The sequence below is a fragment of the Phyllostomus discolor genome, chromosome 4 (assembly GCF_004126475.2).
Source record: "Phyllostomus discolor isolate MPI-MPIP mPhyDis1 chromosome 4, mPhyDis1.pri.v3, whole genome shotgun sequence".
Taxonomy (NCBI): Eukaryota; Metazoa; Chordata; class Mammalia; order Chiroptera; family Phyllostomidae; genus Phyllostomus; species Phyllostomus discolor.
The window spans coordinates 107562002-107582164 of record NC_040906.2 but is presented as its reverse complement, the minus strand read 5'-3'; the positions used below and the strand labels follow the sequence as shown (position 1 = coordinate 107582164).

The window sequence follows — 20163 nt, the reverse complement described above, 5'->3', positions numbered from 1 at the left end:
CAGCCACTTTCCCAGACACGACACCACCTGTGTCCAGTCCTGTCTGGCGACCAAGGGCACTCACGGCAGCCCTGTATTTCAGAATGGGAGTGAGAGAGGGGGCACTCGAGGTTGCTCTGAGCCTGGGAGAACGGGAGCTTGGGGTAGGGGTCCAGAGAACAGACCCTGGCAGGCTGGCATGACCGATGGGTTTCAGGTGACTGTAAAATGGAGCTGTGGTGGCTTAGAAACCATGGGTTTCCTTAGTGTCATTCTATTCTAAAAAGAGACTTTTATTTTTGGAAGGGGAGGGAGGGAAAAAGAGGGTAAGAAACATCAGCGTGAGAAACATCGATTGGCCACCCCAACTGGGGACGGAACCCACAAACCCAGGCATCTGCCCTGACTGGGAATCGAACTGGCAACCTTTCACTTTGTAGGACAATGCTCAACCAACTAAGTAAGCCACACTAGTCAGGGTCTTAATATCATTTTTAGCTTTTAGTTCTGACCTGGGGAAATGCTTCTTAAACTTGGATGTCATCAGCCATTAGATGGAATTTGAAGTCTCAGGATTAGATGAAATCATCAAAGGAGTGTCCATGAGTTTGGCCTCGTCTGTCACATTTTCCCTGAAAGCCTGCTCATTGCCCCAGCTTCCAAAAGGCCCCTCCTCAGACTCAGAGCTCTGATGGCTGCAGTTGGCGTCTCATCCTGTCTCTAGACCCTGTGTCCTAGCTTTCTCCCTGCGGGTTGTTCCTATAGATGGGTATGAAGATGACAGGGCCTAGGTGCTGTCCAGGCCAGGAGTGGCCCCCCACCCAGAACCCCAGCCTGCTGCTGCCTGGTTCCTGTGGTCCTGTCCTCCCAAGGGTGGTCTAGGGCCCTGGGGTCAAGTGTTAGGAATTATTCCTACCGAGCTGTGGGGAAAAAAGAGGCAGAGAGAAGAGGGGAGGTTGCTGTGTATGAGTGGGGCCATGCTTGCCTGCACCAAGCTCCTAGCTCTGGTCAGCAGCCAAGACACCCAAGATGCCTGAAAGGCTGGGCTGCCACTGTTCCAAGCCTCTCAGAAGCGCCCCCTTCCCCCCAACACACACTGGACAGTGAGACAGCAAGAGCCAGGAAGGGATTGCAGCTGAGCTGTGAGGAATGCCTTCTTAGGGTATGGCTGCCCTGAGGTGTACCAGGCCGGAGGGGAATGTGCACCGCCTGTGCTGGGAGTGTGGCCACCTGGGAGCTGGTGCAGCCTGGGCCCAGGGCCAGCAGAGGGCACCACGTGGCAGGGCCTCTGAAAGGATGGACACTGGCCTGGCCAGTCTCCCCCTGCAAGTATGCTACCCAACCCCGTCCTCCAGGCTGCACTGCCTCTGCTCTCCACTCCACAGAGGAAAGCGTGGGTTTGGATCTAGGCTCTGCTGCTTACGCACTGCACGTATATTTAAACACTCAGTGCCCTAATCTGTAAATGAGGACAGTTTTTTTTTTTCCTCCAGAGGTATCATGAGAAGTGAAACTCGTAAAAGTTTAGCGTTATATACCTGGCACATGGTAAGTGTCCAGTATGTGTCCAAAACAAGACCATTGTCATTTTGTGATCTGGGCTCACCCAGGCCCTGGGGGGTCTGGGCTCTGGAGGGGAGGGGACTGGGACGTTGGGCATTTGGGAGGCAGAGTCTAAAAACTCTGTAGCCTGCACAGGAGTCTCTCCTGGACCACAGCCCTCATCTCCAGCAAATTCTTGCCATGTAGACATTTCTTGGTGTGGGGCGGGACCTGAGATAACGGGAAAGGGCCATGCTGGAAGAGTCTAGGAAATTTCCTCTAAGAAGAGGTTCTGTGGGAGGAGGCTGCACTCAGCAACTGCGCACCGGAAGCTCTCAATGCGCATCTGTCCGATGAAGAAAGAACAAATGTGTCAGAGAGACTGCCTGAGCTGGGCTAGCCGATTTCTGGAGAACACTGCCCAGCCGTACTCAGGCCCCGGACAGTGGCAGGGCTCCTGGAGAGGCGTGGGGGGAGTCATGAGTGTGCTGAGGTCAAGAACGACAGCCCAGAAACCTGTGCCTGGGAACTGGCTCGGCCACTCTGGTTTACCACTTCTGAGGGCGGAGCACTGGGGCTCACACGTTCGCTTCCGCAAGGACCCATAACGGCAGCAGCGCCAGGTGTGAAGGCCCAGCCACAGGTAGGCCACATCCTTGTGGCATTTGCTGGTGTTGGACAGCACCCAGGTCCAGTGAGCATCTTCAGCTTTTCATGCAGTTTCCTTTACTTGCCTCTCCCACACGTCCGGCTTCCTGAGCACACTTGAACCAGGAACCATCGGCTCCTGAAGGCTTTGGTTTGGGGGTTCCCACAGAGAGCTGGTGGATTCGGAGCAGTCATTACCAAGATGGGTCAGGAGGGCATTTTATGTGTATGTTGAGCCCCTGTGGATGTGGGTCATCCAGGGCTGATGATGAAGACACATGTGCCCGTTGAGAAGATAGAACCTTGGAAGCGAAAAGTGAGCGCCAGTGGGGAATTGGGTTAGGCTTAGAGTCCCGAGAGTGGGGCCCGCAGTAAACATGCCAGGCAGGAGGGTCTGGGAGAACCAGGCCCCTCTCCAGGGTGAGGGGCAGTAACTAGAGCATTCCCAAACATGAGACCAGGAAGGGCACGGCCTTCTGCCAAGTCCCACAGCCAGTGCCGGGCCCTCCCAGGCAGGCCCTCTCCAGGACAGGCGAGCCAGCCAGGAGAGCCAAGACCCCCGAGGGAAGAGAAACAATCAGTCATTGGGAAACAGGAACAGACTCCCAACTGGTTCCAATGCCCAAGCCAGCTGCCAGGCTGGGGGGTCCATGTGGTTGGGCCCAAGGGGAGGTAGTCTTGGCTCTTGGGTCTCATTTGCATGGAACAAAGAGGAATTTGCATCTTCGAGAAGTTACAGGTGTGGAAAGGGTCAGGGCCCTGGGAGCGATGAGCCAGGTCTTCAGTCTCCTGCCTCTCCCTGGGTGTGAGTAGGGGTATGGGGGAGCAGGCCCTGTGCCCACCAGTCCCCACCTTACCTGGTGCGAGGAGCACGGCTGAGTCCCGGTGCCATTTGCTCAGCGTTCAGGCTTTGTGCTGTGTAGAGCACACAGAGGAGCCAAGCCTTCTACACACCTGCGTGTGCACACACACATTCACAAGCATGTGCACAACATGTGCCATTCCATGCACCACACACAGGTTTATATGTTGACACAACACGTGCATCCATGTACTGACACAGGTGCCCACTCATCACATTAGTTTATCCACAGACACAGCATCACACCTGAGGGTTGTGCAATCTCATACCAGCCCATGCCCAGACACGCACATGTGCATACTTAATGAGACTGGGTAGTGAGGAGCTAGGGAAACTCCTTGGCAAGTGGAATGGGGAAACTGAGACAGACGGCTGAGCACAATGGCCATGCAATTTACAGCCAGACACAGAAGGTCACTTCCCCAAGACAACATCTGGGCCTCAAGTGTTTCAGCTCCAGGCCCAGAAAAGCAGCAAAACCAGGTGGGCAACACCAGAACCAACTGCAATGACTAAAGATCCCTTGCCCTGGCGCTGACCAGTCAGTGGAGACCGTGGCCTGAAGGGACACACCTGGAGAACCAATGAATATTCTGCTGAAACCCTCCCCTGAGAACTGCCCTAAGATTCCCACCTGCAGGAGAGAGAGAAAACCTTCAAGACAAAGGACCCAGGATGCTCTCCCTCTGGGGAGCAGTCCACACAATTCCCTTTTCCCCCCACTTCTTTCTTTACAGGCACCTGTCACCTAAACTCTAAGGCAATGGGCGACTGGTGGCATGGGATGCCAGGCTGATCCATGAACCTGTCCCCCAAGCCCCCTTTGCTCTGACTTCCCAGGGAGCTAAGGCAGCCCCGCCCAGGCTCTCCTAAGGCTCAATGCCTTAGATACAGTGGCCAGGCTTGGCAGCAGGGGAGACCCTGGTATAGTTCCTAGATGTTAGAACATTGTCAAGTACTGGGAGAATGGGGGGCATTACTAAGAATCTGTATGTGCCTTGGGTGTCTGTATATCTGCAAGTTTATTGTGTTGAGGGAGCAGTGGATGAGAGCTGAGTCTAGGGTCCCTTCAGACTTCATCCTCCCTGGATGCTCCTAGGCCGGGTGTCTATAGAGGACCTCGTGGCCCCTGACCTCCTCCCAGGCTCAGCTCCACTAACTAGGCCCTGTTCCTCTTCCCTTCATCCCTTTGCTTCTCAAAGGTCTCCTTAAAGGAATGGTTACCCAAGACCATCTAGACAAAGAAGGAGCTGGCAAAGGAGATATTGACAGACCCTCTTGAGTCGCTTATAAATTGCATTCAGCTGCAAGTAACATAGTCCTGAAAGATAGTGGCTTAAACAAGACAAGGATTTATTTTTCTGTCATTCAGTGTAAAGTCTGAAGATAATTACAGTTCTGGCTTCCATCCTCAAGGCATCCTCATGATCACAATATAGTCACCACAGCCCCAGCTATCACATCCCAGGTCCAGGTAGGTAGGAGGAAAGATTGAGTTAGTTCCCCTTTTAAGGAACTCCCCTGGAATCCCTACCCAACAACTTTATGTATATCCCCATTGGCCAGAACTTGGTTAACTGTTCCTTCTGCCTACAAGGAGTGCTGGCATTATTTCATCCAAGAAGATTGTGATTCCATTAGTAAGAAATAAGGAGAGAATGGATATTGGGGAGACAACTAGCACTTTCTTCCCTATACATGCCCTGCAGTCTTTCATCTGTTTCTTAAAAAACTTATGTTCCTTCCAGCTGTGAGGCCCCTCTACCCTCATGCCCACCCATCGATTCTCTGGTAAGCAGCCCACGGCACATTTTCCGAATCTGTTGGGGTTGCCAGTAACAAACCCCCAGGGTTGCTCAAGTGAGAGGGGGAGAGTGCAGTTAACTGTCAGAACAGAGAAGACCAGCCTACGGTGTCTGGCAGAGGGGCGGGGCAGGGACCAGGGCTGGATACACAGCCAGGCCCGGAACCTGCTTCCAAAGAAGGACACTCTGATGTGGAGAGACCGTCGTCACACAGACCGAACCTAACACAGACCGTTTTGGGTCCTCTCAGTGCCAGGAAGATAAGTCAGGGAAAGGCAGCCGATGGGGAGTGACAGGGTGGCCAGGGAGCACCAGGTACACAGTCAGCCCGGGTAAATGTGTGGTGAATGTAGCCCTCAGGAAAGTGGCCCCAAGTCCACAGGCGGTAGACCGTTGAGGGGCAGGTGAGGGGATGAAGCCCCAGATGGAAGGTCCCAGGGCAGAGGTCAAGTGCTGGGGTCTTCAACCCAGTGGTTGGCCCAAGAGGAGAGCCAGCCTCTTCCCCTTTTGGAGAAGGGACAAAAAAGTCCCAGGGGGTGCAGCTGGGGTCCTGTGGCAGTACAGGGGCTTTTCAGAGGAGCCGCTAGGTCCAGATACCCAGCAAATGCTGAAGGTCCAATAGTGTGATCCCAGTTGGTCCCCTGAGTGTCCTCCCTTGTGGGTTGGGCCCCAGGCGTGCAGGTGAATGGTGGACTCCAGGAGTCTCCACAAAGGAGGCAGACCCCTACACCCCTGGGAAGACCCTCTTGGCAGTTCACCGGGTTGGGAGGGGAGCCAGTCCTACCTCCAAGCTGGCTGTGTGAGAAAAGGAATTTGTCACCCCAAGGAGCAGAGTTGCTAAGCCCTGAGCATGCTTCTCCTCAGGAAAAGCTGCCTCAGGGTAGCCGGGAAGGAAGGAGACCAGGCTGGCTCCCCAAATTGTCCCTTTGTGCAAGTTCCACTGCCCCAAACTCCATCCCCCTCATAACATCTCTGAGGCTCTTGGGAAGCTCACTGAGGAGCTAAGGACTCTTACTGCTCAAGGTGCCAGTGCCACTGCTATGTAATAATGCCTTACGTGTGCGCGGGACGCATTTTCTGGTCCAGGGGCTCCCTGGAGCCTCCCATGGATCCTCTGTAGAGAACGTTATCTCCCCTCCACCTTGATCTCCCCTCCACCTTCACACATGAGAAGCCTGGGGGCCAGAAAGGAGATAAACTTGCGCAAAACCCCCAGAGGGAAAGGGGCAGTGGTGGGGAGTGGGGGTGGGGCGGGGCAGGGTGGGGAGCAGAGGTGTTGTCTGCAGTCGGGTCCTGGACGCCAGGCTAGTACCTCATCCAGCAGCAGCAGTGAGCACTGCGGGGCCCTCAGCTGGAAACCCACGTGATTAAAATGTGTACCCCTCCCTGGGACGGCTGTCCTCTTAGCCCTCGAATACCACGAATACCCTTTCAGCCATTCTGCTATCGCTCCAGCTGGAAGCTATATGGGGTGGGGCAAAAACAGGTTCACAATTGTTCACACGGAAAATAATAAATAACAATACAAAAATAAAGTCTGTCTTATGTACTCACAACTGTAAACCTACTTTCCCCCATGCTGTGTGTCACCCCCCGTTTCATGGCGTGGGAGACCAAGCCCCGCGGAGGGGCGACTGCTGCCCACGGCTGCAGGGTGTCCGGGCCAGGCCCTCCAGCTCCAGGCACGCACACCCGTGGTGCCCAGCGCCCGTGTGGCAGTGCTGGGAGGCAGTATGGCAGTATCACTCAGACCTGGCCAGGTGTGACTTTGGGCAGTTTGCTGATCTGGGAGGCCTCAGTGTACCCACCCATGAAATGGGACTAGTTCCTGATCCCCAGGGTCTCTGTCAGGCTGCGGTGGCTCAGGCCCACCTGAGTCCCCACCCTCCTCTTCTCTTGGTCAGACAACAGCTGGGGGGCAGCTTCCCACTGTGCCTAGTGCCCCCGGCCCTGCCCCGGCCCTGTACCAGCAGGGCCCGCCCATGCCACATCTTCCAGATGGCACCATAAAGCCGAACCTGGGCCTCCTGGGAACAAACAGCCCCTCCCAGGAGGCCACACCCCACTGGAGCTGTCCCCCGCGTGTTGCGTGTTCCCCTCACAGACTGCCTCCTGCCTGGGGCCAGGTGTGAGGGGCAGCAGTTCAGGACTGGGGTATGACCTGTCCTTTATGGGGAGGGGGAGGGGAAGCCGACCAGGAAACTGAGGCCAGGGCAGAGAGCTGTGAGAATGAGCTCAGGACAGCGAGAACATCCCCGCCCCTTCCTTTCCTCACCCTCCTTCTTTCCTCTCTGTTCTCAGCTCTTCCTCCTCGTCTCAAGAGAGGAAAATTAGCCCACTGCCAATCAGCTGTGTGACCTAGGACAAGTCACGGAAACTCCGAGCTCTGGTTTCTCTCTGTGAAATGGCCTCCTTCCCGGGCCTTCTCTCTCCTGTGGTGGAGAGGGACGGGGAGGGGGGCGGGGGTGACCCTTCCCTGGGTGGGCAGGGCAGGAAGCCTGGAGACCTAGGTCCCAGGCCACACAAGCAGGGCCAAGTCATCTCCTCCTGGCCCCCCAGGAACCCGTCCCTTTGGCCTATACCTCCCACCCTTCTCTGAGGGTCCTGCTGGACAGAGCTCCAGCCTCGGTTTTCCCATCCGTGCAGTGGGAGGGGCAGGGTTGGCATGGGGCTGGGTAGAGTGAGTGCCCATGGGACAGGCACGGGTACCTGATGGATCAAATGCCGCTCCCAGGAGACCTGTGCCTCAACTCCGACCCCCGCTTTCAACGCCAGGACTGGGCTTTGTTCTCTGAGACTGTGCTCTTCCTGCCACTCAGCTTCCCCGGGGCACAGTCTGTCCCGTGTAGTTGCACTCTTAGGTACAGATTGCCTGCCCGCTGTTGTCTCCTTTGTTTCGTGTGTTTTGGGAGGGAGTAGAGGGCAGTGACCTTGGGCCAAGCTGCCAGGTTCAAGTTCTTGAGCTGGGCTTGCCAGCTGTGCTACCTGGGGGGGCAGGTTTCTCCTCTGCCATGCCACAGTTTCCTCATCTGTAAAATGGGGTGGATCATAGTAGTGCCCACCTCGTGGGATGGACAGCTAACACGTGTAAAGCCCTGAGAACTGCGAGGGTCTGTGCCCGGTCTTATTGTCACTCCTGCACCTGCGAGAGAAGGGACTCCCAGAGGGCGGGCTCGGGCTCCAGGGAGGCGCCCAGGGAAGCTGGCTGACAGAGCAGCCGGGGAGCTGTGGCGCACGCCGCCAGCCCCCGCATGGGAAAAGACCAGACCATGGAAGGGCGGTGCGGCAGCCGCCCAGGGTCCCAGCCCCAGGCGGCGTGCAGCCACCAGCCTTGCACATGGAGGCACTCCGTCCCGAAACCTCCTTCGCCCAGGTCTGCGGGGCTGGCGGACAAGCCAGTCGTGGTCTCCACTGGGCCGGGATGCCCGCCTACCCTGAGAGGAACCACAGGGGCACGGAGATTCTGGGCCGCTCGTGCTGCCCACTCGCCGACTGCCTGCGGGGCCTTGGTTGCCCACTTACCCCCCAGCCAGGGGCCTGTTTCCTCCTCTGTAAACTGGAAACGAGAGCTTTCTCCCAACCGTGTGAGGAGGTGAAATGAGACAAATGTAAACATCCCGCCCAGTCACCGTGATAATGTTGTTGGAGACAGCACTGCAGGGGCAGAGGGGTCCCTCCCCATAATAGGAGGACTTGTGGGCATGTCCTGGGCAGGCCCAAAGGGGCCTAGTGACAGACTGTGTCATTCAACCCCTCAGCTTTCAGAAGACCAGCTGAGGCCCACAGAGGGAAAGGAACTTGTGCAAGTTGCACAGCAAGTTGGAGGCTGGGCAGAGAGTATAGGAGGATCTCGGGACCCCTAATGCAGGCCCTGGCCTGCCCACCTTGAGGCCCCTGGCTCCTGGGGGCCACCTTGAGGAGTATGAAAAGATCGAGTCCAGCCTCTGCTCCCCTCCGGGCCCCAGACTTCCTGCCCCTCCTCCCTCAAGCACTCTGGGGGGCCCGGACGGGCAGGCCTCGTCCTAACGACCCCTGCTGCTGCCCAGCGGTGAGCAGGTCACCTCTCTCCTGCCCTGCCTCAGTCTATCTCTGGCGCAGGGACCCCCACACAGGGTTGTTGTGAGGACCCAGCGGGTGAGCCAAGGCCCCCTCCCCACACCTACTCTCCGAGTCACATGGGTTGGCCCAGGAGGTCTGCACTGAGGCCCAGGTCCTCGAGGTTACTCGAGAGGTCTGTCCACCCTGCCCCACTCCTGCGCATGCGCCACCTGTGAGACGCAAGCGCGGCACATCTCGGAACCCGCAGCACCTGTGTGTTCCCTCCCCGACCTGCCGCCTGTCCACGCCTCGCCCCGTCGAGTTCTGGCTCCTGCTGCCTCTCTGCCTTGATGCTGCCCCAGCCTCTCAGACCTGCGAGGCCGCCCCCTCCTGCTCCTGGAGTCCTTCCAGCCAGATGGTAAGCTCCCAGCGGGCAGGCTGCTCAGGCTGCTCAGCTGGGCACATACCCGAGCGGCTGAACAAGTGGTGGCTGTGGGAAGGAGGCACTGCGTGAGCCTGGACCACAGGGGAGCGACTTGTGAGGGACACGGGAGAGGCCAGGCAGGTCCTGCTTCCCGCAGCTGCCGCAACCTCGCCCCAGACTGGGCTCGGGGGTCCTGGCTTTCCCATGACATGACGCGGGAACGATGTCGGGTGGCAGATGGGGCCAGGGTCATCATCAGGGGGCAGGGCAGCTCCTGGGGGCCACCAGGCTGCTGGGCCCAGCAAAAGGCTCACACATCGAGAGCTCTGCCAAGGTTGGGGAGGGGCCGCACAGAACGGCCCCCCTGGGGCCACCGACTCTCTGAACGCCCACCCAGCCCGGCCCATGGACAGGCAGCACAGGCAGGACCAGAGCTTGGGCTTGGCCAGCTTTGCACCCTGGGTGTTTTTTTTTTTTTTAAACACGCTGTGTGTCCCTGGGCAAGTTAATAAACCTGTCTGGGCCTCAGTTTCCTCATCGGTAAATGGAAGTTGTAATACCTACCCCATAGGGGTATTATGAGAATTGCATTGTATTATATACAAAAGACTTTAGTTTGCAGTGCCTGTATCATAGGGTTCAGTAAATGCAATAGCAGTGGTAGTGTCATAGTTATTAGTATAAGGGCACAGAGACCATGAGAGATGGAACTGAAGCCAACAGCAGGAAGAGGCAGAGGAAGGACCCGACTCCTCCTCGGTAACCGTAGCAAGAGGCAACACAGCCTGCGGTTCTGCACGGGGCCCTGGAGCCGGGCTGCCTGGGCTCACAGATGAGCTCGGCCATGGACAAGCCCTGCGACCTCAAGCAACTTCCCTCACTTCCTGTGCCCCAGTCTCTCCATCTGCACCACAGAGATGATAACAGTGCGCCTACTGCATAAGGTTGCTGGAAGGATTCAGGACTTAACCTGTGTCAAGCACATGGAAAAGTGCCTTGTACCACGGAAAACACTCCGTAAGCTCAGCAGTTATAAGAAACCTCTAGCCAGTCCCTTCCCTCTCTGGGCCTCTACCACATCCCTATGAAATGAATCGTTAGACAGTTTGGCTGTCGGTGCCTGCTAGCTCTGAGCTCCACAGCCCTGGGGAGTGGAGGCACGGGGCTCACACCTCCCCCTCTCTGTCACAGTCCTTCACTCTGGAGGAGAGGGCCCCTGCCCAGCGATGTTCTCTCCCCTCCTTCCCCCTCCTCCAGGATGGCAGCCAGAGGATGGGCCAAGGCCTTGGTGCTGAAGGAGGTAGACAGGCAGAAGCAGGGTGCAGATGATGGGGGGGGCGGGGGAGGGTGAGGGGTAGACCTCTTTGCTGGGCCAGGCTGCAGCTCACCTCCGACCAGGGCGGGACCCTCCAAGGCAGGCCTGGCTGTCCCCTCCATGGGGAGGGAGGGCCCTTGGGGAAGCTCCCTCACTGGCGAGGCAGAGCTGGGCAGTCTCTGCCTGAGGATGAAGGCGACAGAGCCAGGGGTCCGGCCTGGATGGCTGTGTGAGCGCAGGCAGCCCCCTTGTTCTCTCTGAGGTGGTCCTGGGGTCTCAGCACAGGGCAGGCGATTGTCGCAGCCCCTCCTGGAGCCAGTGACACAGAGGTCACAAATCAGGGAGGTAGGAGTTCGATGTCCCCGACCGGTGGTCCTTAGTGCCTGCCTCTCCTGCAGCTCTTCCCACTTGGCAGTCCTCTAATCTCTTCCGGGGAAGGGGTGCCTCAGGGTGGGGTGGGAACGGCTGGAAACCCCAGACCAGGAAGCAAATCCTATTCTCGGTCACCCCTCCCCTGGCCGTCCTTCTTCCCACATGCCTGTGGCCATTGTTGTCCAAGGCAGTCAAGTCTCACACAGGAACTAGGAGGGAGGAGCCCAGCCCTTGGCCCTCTCTCCTCCCCAGGGGCACTCCCAGGCCTGCCTCGGCCCCAGCCCCCAATTCTCTCCCACCTCCTAGTCAGCACCCTCAGCCCCGACAGCTCCCATCCAACCACCCATCCATTTGTCTGTCTGTCGGTCCTTTCCTCTGTCTGTCCCTTTATTCCACATTCGGGAATAATGTGGAATACTGTGGGTGCCCTGCCCACAGTCGGGTCCCTTTATTCCATGCACAGCTCCTTGCTAGGCACTGCCCTGGAGTCCAAAGATGCCAAGCAAAGAAGGCAAAGGCCTTGTCCCTGTGGACTCCCAGCCCAGGGCTGGAGACATACAGGGAGAAACCCATCGTGCTGATCCCGAGGACGGCAGGATCAGGGAGGCTTCTTAGGGGAGACGATGCCCAATGCCTGTGCTGGATCTGCAGACGCAGGACGAGGGCACCGAGGAGAGTCTGGAAGAAAGAGCAGTTGTCAGCACTCAAGGGCACCAACCACCCTGCGGTGTCCCAACGTCTGAACAGGGCGGCGCAGGGGTGCTCGGTGAGCGGGAGCGAGTGCTGTCTGGGGAGAGCTCCCCGCAGCCCCCAGGCCCCAGCCGGCTGCGTGTGGTCGTGAGCGGAAACAGAACAGGTGACTGGGGCAGATCCCACAGCACCGCCCGGCCCCACACACTCCTTGCACTTTCTCTGAAGGTGGTGGGGACCCATGGGAGGATTGTGAACGGCTGTGTCTGTGGCAGCAGACAGCCCCGCCTCACCCTCCACTGCCTCCCCCGGCTCTGACTCCGACCCAGGGCACTGCCCAGCCCCCGCTGCCCTTTCCTTCATCCAAGTCCCTATCTGTTGATTTGTGGAAATAAGCATATATTAAGCACCTAGTGCATGCCAGATATTTTACTTGGAGCCGGAGGTGAATCCTTCAGTCCTGCCCACACATTACCCACAATCCAAGACAGGGACTGTTTTTTTAAAAAAGATTTTTATTAATTTATTTATTTTTAGAGAGAGGGGAAGGGAGGGAGAAATAGAGGGAGAGAAATATCAATGTGCGGTTGCTCCTTGTGCACCACTCACAGGGGACCTGGCCTGCAACCCAGGCACGTGCCCAGACCAGGTAACCGAACCAGTCTCAGGCTCAATCCACCGAGCCACACCAGCCGGGGCCAACACAGGGACACTTAACCTGAGGTCCATGGGGGTGGGGGGTTTCAGGGGTGTGTGAGCCCCAGGAATTGTGTGTGTGCGTGTGTGTGTGTGTGCGCGCGCGCGCGCATGTATGTTCTGAGGATGGTGCTCCATAGCTTTCAGCAGATTCTGAAAAGTGGCCAGCTCCCCGCACAGGTCAAGACCTACATGTGTGAGAAAGAAAGTTGCTTCACCCTGCACTGCATCTGGACACTGCTGAGAAAGCTCAGGCGCCAGGACCTCCCAATCTTAGCCTAACCCTGACCGGCCTGGGGCCCCAAACCCTCCCTACTCTGCCTCAGGAGCTGGCGTTCTGGCAGCAGGGGAGGGCACCAAGCACTTCCTGGCTGGTGTTGCTGCTGCCCGGCAGGGGTGCCCTGCCCACAGTTGGGTCCCTGCAGCAGCTTTATCAGTATCAGTTAGGATGGTTCTGGGAACGATCTCGCTGCCACGGTGTGTCCGGGAAGTCGTCATGGGGGAGGGGCAGGACCCAGGGTCCAGCTCGGGCAGTGGGGTCTGAGGCTCAGAGCCACACAACCAAAGGGCCCGGGGGCTCCCAAGTGCAGCAGCTGGCAGAGGGACATCTCTAATGCCGACTTTCCCCTTGCCCACCCCCACCCCTCGCCACCCTCAGCTCCCAGAGCCACTGTTCCTCTTCTAGCATCATCATCCTTTCATTGTGCAATTATGAATTTCTTTTGTTTATTCTTGGGCACTGCCTGGAAGGAGGATAGACAGGAGGGTGGTTAGGAGCACCAGCTCTGGTGTGAAAGCTGGGCTGGGAGGAGGGGCCGGCAGCAGCTCCCAGGGCCCCCAGGTGTCACAGCTGTGGGGACTGGGGCCCTGCGGTGGGGGGGGGGGGGCGGGTGGAGCCTGTGGCTGCAATCCCCTCAGCTGAGCGGCACACACGTCTGGGCTCGGTGGCAGTCCTGTGAAGATGCCATGGTCCAGGGCTCTGGCGCCCATGGGGAGTCAACAGGAAGAATGTGCCCAGCGCATGTCAGCATCATTCAGGGGAGGGGACGCCCCAAACTCACAACTGTGCCTCAACTTCTTCATCTAGAAAACGGGGAGTATTTAGAGCTGTAAGATTGATGTGAGAAGTAAGTGAGTTGACACATGTAGTAATCTGATAATAACCTCGATCCTGGGTTGGCAGTGTTTGTGATACTATTAAAAATTAAGAGAGGCTCATGCCAGCACCCATGGTAAGTGGGTGCCATAAACCCAGGATCTGGTTAACCTAATGAACAGGGGTCCTAAAAATAAAAGCCACTAGCCCTGGCTGGTGTGGCTCTGTGGGCTGAGCTCCAGCCTGCAAACCAAAGGGTTGCCTGTTTGATTCCCAGTCAGGGCATGTGCCTGGGTTTCGGGCTGGGTTCCCATTGGGGGGGTGCATGAGAGGCAACCACACATTGACATTTCTCTCCCTCTCTTTCTCCCTCCCTTACCCTCTCTCTGAAAATAAATGAATAAAATCTTTAAAAAAAAACCAACAACAACAAAAAAAACACACCAAAGCCTCTGAAGTGCTTGGCACATGCTCAGTGCCTACTAAGTTCAGCCACAGTGCAGATGAGAGAGACCAGGACCCTGCTGTGGACCAGGCAGTCGCACTGTCGCCCACTTGCTTCTTCGACATCCTTTTGAAGAAGGAATTCTTGCTCCTCCTTCACTGAGAAGAGAAACTGAGGCTGAGAGCACACAAGGGCACGTGGTGAGAACGCAGCAGAACTGGACTGGAACTCGGTCTCCAGACTCGGCGCTCTTCCACGGCCTCCGGCTTCTCTGGTGCAGTACCTGCGGGCCTCTGGGCAACACCCCCACAACCCAGAGCCCAGAGGGGCTGCCCAGCAGCAGCCTGCTAGCAGGAGCTCCCTTAAAGCACCCCCTTCTCACCTGTCTCCTCCGAGCTCATCTGACCCAAGTCAAGCCCCAGAACCTGCCCATCCTTTTCCGTCCTCCACATGCCCAAAGCGGCCCCTTCCCTGCAGGCCACTTGCCCCAGACTATCCAAAATGGCCAGATGTCCTGCTCAGGGCCCTGGCAGCACCCCAGGCTGGGGGCAGCAGGAATGGGGGTAAGGGTCCTGGCTGGGCTGTAATTCCTGCTCCACTCTGCTGCCATTGTGCTGTGTGATCCTGGGCACTTCACTGACCTCTCTGAGGTAAGTGAAGGGAGCTTGTGGACTGGTAGCTCTCTAGCCTCCTCCTGGCTCTCCCCTTCTGTGTCTGGGATTCTAAACGCACAGAAGGAATGCTGTAGAATCCTTCAGGTGTTGATTCAAGCCCCTTTTCGGGTAGACTTTCTTTGACCCTCACACACAGACTTAAAATTGCCCCAGCACTTTCTATCCTGCATCCCACCTCATTTTTGTCCCCTAGCTGGAGTTAATCACTGTCTGACACACTCTATACCCTGCTTATTTGAGTTTGTTTATTGTCTTGCCGAAGCTCCACGGGGGGCCGTAATTGGCCTGTCCTGCTCACTGCTGTGCCCAGTGCCTAGTGTGTAGTAGCTGCTCAATAAACATTTGCTGAAGGTGTGACTGGGAGGTCAGGCATGGAGCAGGCCTGGGCTTCTGAGGAAAGTTGGTCGGGAACATGAGGAGGGGCTGGAGGCTGGCGCTGAGTAGGAAATGGGCTGAGGGAAGTGGGTGTGAAAGGGTGAGGGAGCCTGGGTGCTGGGGGCTCAGTGCAAGGGTGGGCAGGGAGTGCGGGGGTCGGGGGTGGGGGGCACTTAGGTGGAGCACTCTCTCTGCCCTGGTCTGTGTGTGAGAGGAGGGGCCCCTTCGGTGTCGCAGGGCCACATGTGTCTCCCTCATATCCTCTCCTGCAGGCAGAGGCCGGGCCAGGCGGTAGGCCTTCTTCTACAGCTGGACACAAAGGCACAAGGCCTCCCTCAGCGCTGGCCCCCTGATAAGGCGGGCGCATTTCAAAGGGGCTAATGGGGAAGGGGGTGGGCAGGGCTGCTGATAGTGAGGCCAGAGAGCTGCCAGCGGCTTCCCCCCACTTCCCAGCGCCCCTGGCCCAGCCCCCCAGCAGGCCTGCAAGCAGAACAGGTTCCAATTGTGCTCTTATCTGGGACTGCGGTTTCAGAAGGCCCCGCTGGCCCTGCTAATGGGGGGAAGGCAGCGCCTGCTCCCCACTCTCCCTTGGGTGCGGGCAGTGACGCAGCCCCTCCACCTCCGCCCCCCACGTCGACTGGCCCCCCCGGCTGAGGCTGTGGGGGGTGCACCTGGTGCTCAGGAGCGGGCACAGGGACAGCTGACTGACGCACTTGAGCAGGAGGAGGTCCTGCCAAGGCTAAGAGTGCCGCTTTGCTTTAGCTCCTGGCTCCACGGCTCGCCATGCCTTCTCCGTGCCTCAGTTTCCTCACTGAGTTAAACTAAAACCGTAACGATAGGGGTGCTGCTGCGAAGGGCTGTTAGGTCAGTCAGACGAGTTAACTTCGGTAAAGCAGTCGGCATGGCACGGGGTTCCCAGTGGGCGTCAGCTGAGTGAGGTGCTGGGCAAGGAGGGCTCTGGGAATGAGGGGCGCAGGCTGGGAAGCTATGCAGTCTGGCCCCACGTTGCCCCCAGCTGCATCTCCCCTCACTCCCCTCTCGGCTCCAGCCACACCGACCCCTCAAAGTTCCTCCACTACACCGCATGAGCCCATCTCAGGGCCTGTGCTCAAGCTTCCCTCTGCCTGGGTGCGCACAGCTAAATGCAGGACTCGTGCCTTCACCTCCCTCAGGTCTGTGCTCCCATCCCACCCTCTCAAGGAGATCTGCCCTGACTCCCAAGTCTGACGCTGCTCTCCACGCCCCACCCAGCACTCCTGATGCCCCACTTTTATGGCACTCGTCACCTTCTAGTGTACCATGCAGTTGACTCGTTTGTCACTTTGACTGTTGACCATCTGTGTTTCTCCCCTAGAAGGTAAACCCAGCGAGGTTCACTGGCATGTCCCAGGGACCCAAGCCTGGCTAGCCGTAGGCCACAGTGCGTATTTCTGGGGTGAGAGGGTTCATGAGACAGAGACCAGGCCGGGGATGCCAGCTTGCTCCACCACTGCCGGGGGCTTGGGGTGGGTAGGGAGGAGGTTCAGTGGGCAGGTGAGAGGGTTCTTTCTGCCCTCCAGACCAGCTGCAGCGTTCCCAGGCTTGGAGCCCACCTCTGGCGGGAGCCCTGCCTGGCTCAGCACACAGGGAAATGCTGCGGACCCTGACGCCTGTGCTGGGCCAGGGTGGGTGGACGAGGCTGCAGGCGAGCGTACAGGCCTCAGACACAGGGAAGACGGCCCGGAGGCTCACCGCCCTCTCAGGGAGTCCAGGGGGAGCAGGACCTGACGTCAGTGAAAGAAAGAAAGGCTGGGGAAACCAGAGCACACAGAGTGGGGACATGGGAGGTGTGGGAGGGCTGGGGCCTGCGGGGAAGCTTTCTGCAGGAGAGGGCTCTAGAGATGGCCTGAGGGTGCGGATTCTTTCCGCTGCAAGCAGAAGAGGCTCAGTTTAAATCCATCTGAACAGCAGAAAGAGGAAGTGACTGGCTCACCCAGGTGTTCACACTGCATGGCAGGAAGGCCCTTTTCTGGCCTTTCGAAGCAAACTCCCCCCTCCACCCTGCCCCGGGGGTGCAGCTACCAACTCACATTTTTAAGGCTCAGAAACCCCAGTGGCAGGAGCGAATACCTTAGTAGGTGGAAGAAAGTTCCAGGATGGAGTCAGGTTGGGCCAACATGGGTGGTATGCCAGACCCCAGGCCTGGAGAGTGGAGACAGGGGGCAGCTGTCGCCCACAGCAGATGGGTGTGGGGTCTGACTGGGGACACATTTCACCCTGTGGACATTGGCCAGAAGAGGGTGGAGGGAGATCAGCCTTTGGGAGCTGTGGGCAGAAGGCAGGAGGTCTGGTGGACCCAGTGACCATGCCAGGGACCTGGGACCTGACCCTGAGGGGACGAGGTTACTAGTAATACATGATTAAGGAAACTACAGACTTGAATTTGAATCTGCTTCCCAGCTATCGCCCTTGGGCAGCACATTTTAAACGTCTGGGCCTCAGTGTCTTCACCTGCAAAATGGGCGTAATAGCACCTACCTGGAGGGGTTGCTGTGGGGGTTAAGATGACACAAGTCCAACAGAGGGCAGTGGGTGGCGGTCAGCAAGGCGCTGGTCCAGGCTGCCGGTGCACAGAGCACTTTCACCGACACCCACTCACGTCTCCCAGCGGCCCCGAGAGGTCTCCGGAGGCGGGCAGAGGAGAGTTCTCCGCACGTTTCATGTACTTGGCCCAAGTCATGGAGCTGGAAGGTGACAGAACCAAGACATATATTTGGGTCAAATTCTGAGCTAGTGCCACGACACCATGCTAGATGGATCAAGGTGTTGAGAGGGTATACGTCACCAGGGTCCCCCCATGGATTAAGGTGCACCCTGTTTGGTTGTCCCTCCCACTGGAGTTCTCCAGAGTTGCCCCAGACAGACAGCAGACCTGCCTCGAGCCCACCACCGACATCCACCCCGGGCAGCCTCTCAGCGCCTTGGTCCACCTGAGTCTCAGCGAGCGAATGGCAAGTCCTCTCCTTGCTCTCTCTTGTACATTTCTAGGTTCCAGAAACACTCTTTAAAAAAAAAAGAGGCCCTGGCTGGCGTAGCTCAGTGGATTGAGCATGGGCTGCAAACCAAAGTGTCGCAGGTTCGATTCCCAGGCAGGGTACATGCCTGGGTTGCAGGCCATGACCCCCAGCAACCGCACATTGATGTTTCTCTGTCTCTCTCTTTCTCCCTCCCTTCCCTCTCTAAAAATAAATAAATAAAAATCTTAAAAAAAGAGAGAGAGATTCTATTTATTTATATTTAGACAGAGGGGAAGGGAGGGAGAAAGAGAGGGGAAGAAACATCAATGTGTGGTTGCCTCTTGCATGCCTCCTACTGGGGACTTGGCCCACTGGGAATCGAACCAGCAACACTTTGTTTTGTAGGCCAGCACTCGATTCACTGAACCACACCAGCTAGGACCAGAAACACTCTTTCCCCCCCCTGTTCCAGACTTGGTCGGGTAGAATCACTGTCCACATTCAGCACACTTTAGCCTTGTCAGGCCCATCCTTCCCTGGAAACACCTATAATATGTCCCCTTGGGCCCAGAATAGAGCTGTACCCAGCATTCAAAAGGAAGATTTCCCAAGGTCAAAGTTGTCCATGGTATGAACAGGCCCTTTCTCATTGCCACCAGAAGTAAGATATTCTCTCTGGCTGCGGGAGTGTTCTATCTTCATCTATCTTTCCATCTTTTGGGCTGTCTCAGCTAGGTTCAGGCTTGGCTTTGAATAAAAGATCCCACTAAACAAAATCAAAGGGTCTGTCACTCTCAAAAGTCCTGACAAGGCAGTCCAAAGCTCGTATGAAGGTTTTATGCAGTCATCAGAGACCTAGGCTCCTTCAAACTCACTGCTCCACCAGCTTGTCCTCATGGTCCAACATAGCAGCCAGAATTCCAGCCATCACAGCTGCATTCCAGGTAGCAAGATGAAGGAAGAGTAAAGAAAAAGGGTAAAATGGTACATACCAGTTTACCTTTAAGAAAGATTCCTAGAAATTGGCACATGACACTTTTACTTGATCACATCTAGCTGCAAGAAAGACTGGGATAGTATTAATTCCAGGTAGCCAAGTTCCCAGCTAAAAATTAGGGGCTTGTGACAGAAGAAAGGGGATGATGGGCATTGGAGGTAATGATCTCTGACACACGATCTATGCAATAAATATTTATTGGGTATGCAATCCTTACCCATGTTATAGTATTTATAATATGATTAATATCGCAGCACCTCATGAGCACAAAAAGCGCCTGGCATACAGAAGGTGCATGCTGAGCGGTGGCCATCACTTTTATTGACTGCATCAGAGCACTGATATAAGCACAAGCTTCTGTGAGAGTGGGGCGGAGGACTGCATCCCACCCCGACCCCCGACCCCCCACCCCTGCCAAGGGTGTAGAGCATAGAAAAACATCCTGGAGGAAGTTCTGCCTTTTCATTGACCCTGGAGCGCTAGGGTGGCCGACTGTAGCCCTTTTAGGCCTTTGTATTACCTCCTCCATCCCATCCTACCCAGCCTTCTGGGGAACAACTCTGATACCTCATCCGCACTAAGGTGCTAGTGATAATAACAGCCAAGCACAGGCTTCTCCAGGGTGAAAAGTGCGACCACGTGTCGGAGAATCATGGCATCAGTTAAGCCGCAGGGTGGGGGTGGAGGTGGCTAGTTCTGAAGGCCTTGGAATCTTGTTGAAGCCCTAGAGTATTCACGCTCTTGGCAGTCACACAATTTCTTCTGAAATTAGAAAATAACAATGAACAGTATCTAAAATGCTCTCGTGTGACAGAATGGAGGTGGTCAGTGGCTTCCAAGGTGCTCCAGAGAAAGGGGAGCCCACACCTGCTCTCCGAAGACATTCCTTAACCCACTTGGCGGGATGAGGAGGCAGCTGAGAGCTTGACTGCATGGTCCTCCTTGGACTCACAGAGGCAGAGGGCCTGGGACCCCCACGTGCGTGTGTACATAATCTTCCCTCCCATCCTCCATCCTTCTGGGACTGTGGGAGAGCAAGCTGTTGCTGCTTGACCCCAAGCTGGGCCTGGAAAAACGAGCTATCAGTCAGTCCTTCCTGAGCACCCTGGGTGCCGGGCATGTGACCATGGGGCACAAGGACCAGAGTTCCCACACAGGGTAGGTGGGCCTATGAGCCTCAGATCTCTTTACTCAGGGTTCTCTGAAATT

The 20163-nt window shown here is 56.9% G+C and overlaps 1 long non-coding RNA gene across 1 annotated transcript; it reads right to left on the bottom strand.

Annotated features, from left to right (window-relative positions):
• Window positions 1-18416: 18416 nt before the first annotated feature.
• Window positions 18417-20086, bottom strand: LOC118499893. Its single transcript, XR_004902436.1, has 2 exons — window positions 19822-20086; window positions 18417-18890 (listed from the first exon to the last, which is right to left on the bottom strand). It is a non-coding gene; the product is annotated as an uncharacterized LOC118499893 (long non-coding RNA).
• Between the last annotated feature and the right edge of the window lie 77 nt (window positions 20087-20163).